At 28.3% G+C, this 8143-nt stretch overlaps 1 long non-coding RNA gene across 7 annotated transcripts; it reads left to right on the forward strand.

Moving 5' to 3' along the window:
• Positions 1-806: 806 nt before the first annotated feature.
• On the forward strand, positions 807-3972 carry LOC9316767. Of its 7 annotated transcripts, XR_002332360.1 has the most exons (11): positions 807-913; positions 1093-1150; positions 1254-1367; positions 1452-1498; positions 1784-1979; positions 2084-2132; positions 2245-2358; positions 2521-2643; positions 2828-2856; positions 2955-3313; positions 3430-3972. It is a non-coding gene; the product is annotated as an uncharacterized LOC9316767 (long non-coding RNA). The 7 variants fall into 7 exon arrangements; XR_002332357.1 differs by lacking the exons at positions 2521-2643; positions 2828-2856 and adding an exon at positions 2443-2496 and having other exon boundaries at positions 808-913; positions 3175-3313; XR_002332363.1 differs by lacking the exon at positions 2828-2856 and having other exon boundaries at positions 808-913; positions 3175-3313.
• The last annotated feature ends 4171 nt before the right edge of the window (positions 3973-8143 follow it).

The following is an 8143-nucleotide window of genomic DNA, read 5'->3' on the forward strand; positions in this document are numbered from 1 at the left end:
TCTTGTCCGAGATATTAGACAAACATTATTTTCTATATATTTTTAATATCTTAAAGTTAAAGATTACCATTATATTATTTTACAATAAATAATCTCTACAATAATTATTTGAGAAGTAGAAACGCACCATATTGAAAGTTAGGGCATTGGAGGCCTGTGGTTAAAAGTTAGAATGATTTGTCCTAAACACCCTTAATGAATTGTTCTTCTCGAAATTTCTCCTTCTTCGTAATTAGGGGTATATAAGTCTAATCGTGTGTTGATCTCTATAATAATGTCCTAAACACCCTCAATTTCGAAATTTTTTGTTCTTAATTGCTAGGGGTATATAAGGCTAATCGTGTTTTGAGATGATTAGTCTTAATCACCCTTAATTTTTTTTTTATATAGTGTAATCGTTGGGGATACGAATGTCATAATGTCTCGACTTTAAGGATTATGGAATCTTAGCTTTAATTTATTTGTTTATTTTTTGGATAAATTCTATATCTTAGTAGTTAATATTCGTTTTTGTTAGTTTTCTGATTTAGTTTCTAATTAAAAAGTTAAATTTCTTAAGATAATGATTGATGTTTGCCCTAATCTTAAAGCTATATATATTGTTGATCGGTGAGAATTAGGTATTATTTTTTCTGTGCCCATTAGATAGTTTTCACCGTTATGATTTTTTTATACAGCTACGATTCTGATGAATCAAATTGTTTGTCATGCAAATACTGTTTTTATTTACCTTTAGACGTCGTGTGCATATTGTTTGTTGTTTGTTTTATTTTTTGCATTAATTCGTTGATTTATTGTTTTGCTGATTTGATTCTTTTGATATGTGTTTCAGTTTTGTAGAACGTGGGAGGTTCCATCGAGAAAGCTTTCGGACGAAGATGGTTTTGACGAGAACAGAACGAGGTTTGGAAAGGTATTTCTATAGATTTGGTTTGTATATTTTACATATATTTACCTATTTTAATGTTTGTGTTTCTTTGTGTTATATTATATATTTTTATATGCGATTTTATTGCGTATTAGTTGTCCCTGCATTCATAATTTTTTTCAGCATATATTTTGGATTTTTATTATGTTTTTTTAACCTCTCAGGTTACAATGAGATGTGGGCATACGATCATCAAAGCGTGTTTGTTTCATCGTACAAAAAGTCAGTCTCTAATCTAAACTATATTTTGTATTTATCATGAATTTACATGCTTTTCTTTTTGATTGCTAGAAACCCTAACGTATATTTACTTTCTAAAACACAGAAATATGTTTTGAAGCTCACGAAAAAACAGAGGTTGCTCGCTCTAATGTCATTATCGTGCAAGTTATCGTCTCCGGTGGCTCTCTAAATCGAGATCGATGTCGAGATTGCAAAGGTATGTCTATCGTGATAAAATTGTAAAATAGAGAGTTTCTTGTGACTGTTCGTGCTGATTCTCTTAGTATTGAGTTTTCGAAAGCTTGCCATGGATGGAAGATGAGCTTTCGGGAGTGTGTTGAAGTATAGGTACAATTCGTTTTTGATTGCATGGACTGCTTTTGAATTTGAGTAAAATTTCGTGAGTTTTAGAGGTCATATATCAATATTGCAGTCTTCTCCTTACTTGAATTGTAGTTTATATTTGAAAATTACACATCGAATAGTTTTATGATACAAATTTTCTTTTTCTCATTGGTCTATAAGTAGTGTGTCTTTTGTAAGATTTGAAAAGAAGAGTATTTTTGTGATGCTTTAAGTGGCACAATCTCAGTGGAGACGTTTTATAATATTTAAGTGTTGTGGTGTTTGCAGAAGAAAAGCTTCAAACTTGCAAGTGATGGCTTCAGGAAAGACACCTGGACTGACTCAGGAAGCTAATGGGGTTGCAATTAATAGACAAAATGACAATGATGTATTTGACGACATGAAACAGCGGTTCCTCGCCTTCAAGAAGCATAAGTACTTTTGCTTTTGCTTTTTCAATGGTTTATAAATTACTTCAAGAAGCGTAAGTAGCAGAACCAATTTCTTCAGTCTTTTGCTTTTTCAATGGTTTATAAATTACTTTTTGCCTTTCTGTTTCTCCCCACCTTATGATATACTCTTGAGCAGGGATAACTTAGAACACTACAAAAATTTGGCAGATGTTCAAGCTCCGAAGGTACCTTTACAATTTACAAATGCTTATTATTGTTCACGGAAGGCTTGAAATATCTTCTGTGGTTTAAATTTTGTCTGGAGAAAGGAATTGTTGCTAACAGTGTAAGCAACAGTTTCTGGTGATCGCTTGTGCAGACTCTAGGGTTTGTCCTTCTACTGTCCTGGGATTCCAACCGGGTGATGCATTCACTGTTCGCAACATTGCAAATTTAGTACCTTCATATGAGGTATAACATTTAGTGCATGCTACCATTTTGGTTTTATGGCATGGTTCACATTTTGACATTTTTGAATTTGCCTGTTGCGTGAAGTCGGGACCTACTGAAACCAAAGCTGCTCTAGAGTTCTCTGTGAATACTCTTAATGTAAGCATTTGTTTTTTTTTTTAGTTTTGTTGTTACTTGCAGCGTGAAAGAAAGAATCCTCATGACCTAAATGGTGTCTATATATTTAATGTTCAAGAAAGAAAGTGTATTGACCGTCCAATAGCAAGAAATTCAATATCATAGAAGGTATGCAGATATATAAAATACGTTTAGCTCGATATTTGAGGCTTATACATTGGCATGATCAAAATAGAAATTTGGTTTCAATAGTTTATTTTTGTTTTTAATTTAAAATTTATTGTATATATCTCTCATGAATGTGGCCAAACAAATATTGGTTTCAATAGTTAACTGTGCTTTTTCTTTCTAGCCAGATTAAGATAAATGCTTCGACTCTTGGTAAGAGTTATATCGTGTTTGTGTTTTACAATATGCTTAAAAAGAAATTCCATATACAATGTTAGGCCATATTGATTCAGTTTCGGTTCATTATGCAGGAAGTATGCAAACACTTAATGTTGGATGTAGGACTACGTTTTATGTTTTCTACACATATATGGCAGAATATATTGGGTTCAAGTTTTCAAACATAGAACCGAGAAATCAGAAAAGCAAAACTTTTATATTTTTAAGCCGAATTTCATATTCATCGTCCTCTACTACATGAGCAGTGTTGGTAATGTTTAGATTTCATGTTGTACTTATGAATTGGTGCAGGATTTGGATGAACTGAATAGTGGTAGAGAGATGGTTTACGAGAGAATCCAAACTCACTTAACTTGATCGAAGTCATATCAAGATACTGAATGTGGTGCTGTTAATGCTTCTAATGGCCCCATTAATACACATGTCTATGGTACGTACCAAACAATAAGCCATTTAATTCAAATAATATATATCCTTCATATATGAATATAAATTTAATGTTTTACATATAATGACAAGACTGTTCTATAAATTACAACAACGTAGGTGGAGGATGGGCAAACTTGGATTATAATCATCACTACTCATTTGCGCCTTGCAACTTCTTGCATAGACCAAAGCCTATGTTTGGTCTGGAAGGTCGTCAAGAAGAAGAAGAATGTGGTGTCAATGCTTATCTGGAACATCGACGTAGGCTTCCTCTCTTCCCTATGCACGGTGAAGATCACCTCAACGGTGATAGCGGTGCTATCTGGAAGTATGGCCAATCGAACGATCGTGATTGTTTTAGTAGAGACTCTTGTGCTTCTCTTGAGCTACGTATGAACTAGACACCGTTATACACATACAAAGACTTATTTGGAGAAGACATCTTCGCTAAGACGTGTACGAATATGAACTTTGGTTGGTATTCAAGTAAGGCATCTCTTTTTTTGGTATGGAGTAAAGCAACTCTTTTAGTTGTGTGCATTGTTTTACTTTTTTTTTAAGAGTTGTGCGATATTTTAATAAATAGTTTATTGTCCATTATAAAACGGAGTCTGTATAACTTTTTGTGATATTTAGTTTGTAAATAAATATGTTTATATATAATATATATAATGTTATTATTGATCATATTAATTATTAATGATAATGGAATCAATAGTTTATTGAGGAATTAAACCAACTTTTTGTTAATATATATATTTTAATCATGATGACTGAACCTTCCTTTATTATAAGTTTCACTTTTTTTGTGTTCTATAATTTTCTTTTGTGGAGATGATAAGAAACTCAGTGGCATATTATTTCTCGGATTATTGAACAGAGTTTTTAATGTTTAAATGATTTAATTATCAAATGTATGTTTCTATTGTTAATAAAAATTAAAAATATAAATTGTGTGTAATAGAAATTCAGATGGGTTAAATAATATTTTTCTCAACTTAGTTCTATAATATAGGAAATAAAAATAGCAAAAATCATAAAATCATGTTTAAGTAGTAAAAAATTAAAACATTTTAAGCTATATTAATTTTTATAAGGATTGTGATAGTGCCAAATATAAATGTTAATATTTATTAAAAATTAGAACCATTTAAGGTTATTCTGAATTATTTACATTATAAAAATATCATTTAGAATTTAAAAGGAAAAAAAATTGGAAATTATTATTATTTTTGGGTTATTGTTTCGGGAAAAGAAATGTTTTAGTGTTACATATATACATATTTAAGATTATTTATTTTTGAAAACGATAATAGTTTGTCATTTGTCTCTATCATAAAATTTGGAAATATCTAAAACTTTTTCAAATTTCTTTTAGAAAAAAAAAATATATATGATAGGTTTATTATTTTTTAAAAAGAATAAAATATCTAGATAGTTACTGTATTATTATAAATTTATAATATCAAAACACAAAAAATCTATCACTTTGATTGGCATGTAAAAACTTTATAATATCTTTAATAAAAGATAAATATTCTTGACTATGAATTTTATTTTAAACATGATAAGATTGTTTAGTTTTAGTTTATATATGAATTTTTTCTTTTTAAATTTGTAAAAGTTGTAGATAAAGTCTAAAATATTCATTGAATATCTTTGTTTGGAGAATTGCCAATTTTTGAGAAAAAAACATAATTGTTACAGTTCAATCTATGTAATAAGTTATAAATATTTAGGTTCAACCAAACCATTCATATTTATTTCCTAAAGATCTGCTTCTTGATTCTTTGTACTTGACTTAAGCAATATCACACACCCATCTAATTGGTTAACGATTTGTACTATGTATCCTTTTACAATATAAGAATTTATATATAGAAGTCTGGTTGATATATCATGTTTTCATTGTAACTAAATAAATAGGAGCTTAAATTTGTAAGAAAATCCTTAGCTTATTCCCCTTTTGAGCCATATCAATTAAATATTACTTTTCCTTCATTTTTACATTCTTTAAATTACTAGGAATTGACCCTCGGGGTGATTTTTTTCTAAAATTTATAACTTTTAAAAATTCTAAATTATGTATTATATATAAAAATTTGCAAATTGTATTATTTGTAAGACATTTATAATTTATAGTTTATAATTATCATTAAGTAACAATATACTATGGAACATTTTTTGTTTTATACAATCTTAACTAAATTAGACTGATTCGATATGTCTAATATTACAGGTCTTTCAAAATAATAAAGTGAGGATTTAACCCATATTGAAGGAACGGGTTAATGATATTTTAAAATTTTATTAACTTTGATTCAAACCCGTCCCGCCAAATAACTCTGCCCCACCATATAATTTCGGCCCGTAATATAACCCATCATGTGTTAGTTTAAAATGTTGATATGTCCAAATGTTCATAATATCATAAAAAAAATTTATAGATATTGAATATATAAATTTATAGATATTGAATATATAAATTATAATATATGGTAAGTGATTTTGAATTGAAAATCTTAATTTAAATAGAGTATAAATGATCATTATTGAGATATTAGGAAAGATTGTCTCCAGATTTTTGGCAAACAAATTTGATTTACATATATCTAATTAAAGAAATAAATCTTAAGAATTAATATCAGTGGCATTACATTGTAAATAAGTGTCAACTCCATGATTTATTTCAAAAATGTCTCCAAAAATGTATATATAGATGATGTATATATATTTCGTTAATAGGAACTCTAAATTCTCTTATACGGATACACTTAGCATATCATTGAGTATATTTAATGTTATTGCCTAATTAAATTATCATAAGATATTCCAATATATTAGATAGATTAAAAGTGGCATTTTTGAGTTTTTATTTGGAAAACTTTCTTTCCTCATTTTAAATTAAAAAGGTATATAAGTTTAAAATATGGATCTACACATAAATACAAAGTACTGTATTTAAAGCAGCAAGTATATTTAGCGTTATCGTCTACTTAAATTACCATAAGTATAAATTATAATAAAGCATACCTTAATTTGGATCTATATCTTTGACAAAAATTAAGTATATTTTCTCTAAATTTCCGTAGATAAAGGTAAACAATATGGTTAAGTGAGCTATATTTTATACTCTGATACGTACATTGTGAATATATGATCCCGCATAAGGGGAGATTTTTTTTGTACTCTATATTTATACTCCGATGCGTACTTTGTAAGACAAAGTTGAAGCGTCTTATGTTCTTGCAAAAAAAAATTAAGAGACTTTTCTTGTGCCACAATTGTTACCGTATTATTATAAATTTATAACACCAAAACTCAAAGTTCAATCACTTTTGGTTTTGACTGATCCTTACGTAAACTAACATTATTTTTAAAATAAAATAAAATAGAATCATGGATGTATTCAGTTATTGTCAAGGTTTGAATATTTAAATAAATAAATCATGGATGGTTATATCAATCTCTCTATAAATTTTTAAAATTAAAAATATATTTGTGTTATATGAACTAAAACTAGAAAAATAAATCTTGAAGGAGTAGTCAAAAAAGTGAAAATCGAGATATTAATTAGAATATTAGATGGTAAGTTAGTGTGTAAATACTTTAAAATATCCTAAATATAAAATAAATATTCTTGATTTTGAAATTTATGGAAAAAGATAAAATTGTTTAGGTTTAGATCTAGATAAAATCACTAACTCCTCGGTGAATATTATTATTAGTTAATTTCCAAATATTTATTAAAAAGATAATTGTGACGTTTCACAAAGAAGTAAGCTAAAAATATTGTTCTCAACAACATAATTTTGATTCACTTCTAAAAAGCCAGATGAAAGAGTTTGATAAACGTAGAAATCATTTGCTGATTGATGAGTTTGGCTATAACCATGATAACAAAAAATGAGCAAAATCGATGACTTTTTTGCAGTATGATGAAAGAGCTCTTGATAAACGTAGAAATCATTTATTCATTGATAAGTTTGACTAAAACAATAATAACAAAAAAAATGAGAAAAATTGACGGTTTTCTGAAGCTTGATAAAAAAGCTCTTGATAAACGTATAAATCATTTGTTGATTAATGGGTTTAGCTATAATCATGATAACAAAACAAAAGGTGTAAAATTGACGATTTTCTGTAGTCTGATTAAGGAGATCTTGATAAACATATCAACACATGCTGATTGATGAGTTTGGTAATAACCATGATAACAGAAAAAATGAGCAAAATAAAAAGTTTTTACCAGCCTCATAAAAAAACTCTTGATAAAAGTATAAATCATTTGCTCATTACCGGGTTTGGCTATAACCATGATAACAAAGAGGTAGCAGAATTGAAGGTTTTCTGCAATATGACGTAAGAGCTCTTGATAAACGTATAAATCATTAGCTGATTGATTAGTTTGGCTAAAACAATGATAACAAACAAAAAAGGAGAAAAATCTCTGGTTTTATGGACCCTGATGAAAGAGATTTTGATAAGCGTAGAAGTTATTTGCTGATTGATGAGTTTGACTATAACCATTAAAAAAAAAAAAGAGCAAACTTGACGGTTTTCTACAATACGATGAAGAGCTCTTGATAAACGTAGAAATCATTGAATGATTGATGAGTTTGGCTATAACTATGATAACGTAAAAAAAAGAAAAATTAAATTTTTTGCATCCTCATAAAAATGCTCTTAATAAACGTAAAAATTATTTGTTTATAGAGGAGTTTGGCTATAACAATGAAAAAACAAAGAGCAAAATTGACGGTTTTTTGCAGAGTGATGAAAGAGCTTTTGATAAACGTAGAAATCATTTGTTAATGGATGAGTTTGGCTA

This window comes from Arabidopsis lyrata (genome assembly GCF_000004255.2).
Source record: "Arabidopsis lyrata subsp. lyrata unplaced genomic scaffold ARALYscaffold_4, whole genome shotgun sequence".
Taxonomy (NCBI): Eukaryota; Viridiplantae; Streptophyta; class Magnoliopsida; order Brassicales; family Brassicaceae; genus Arabidopsis; species Arabidopsis lyrata.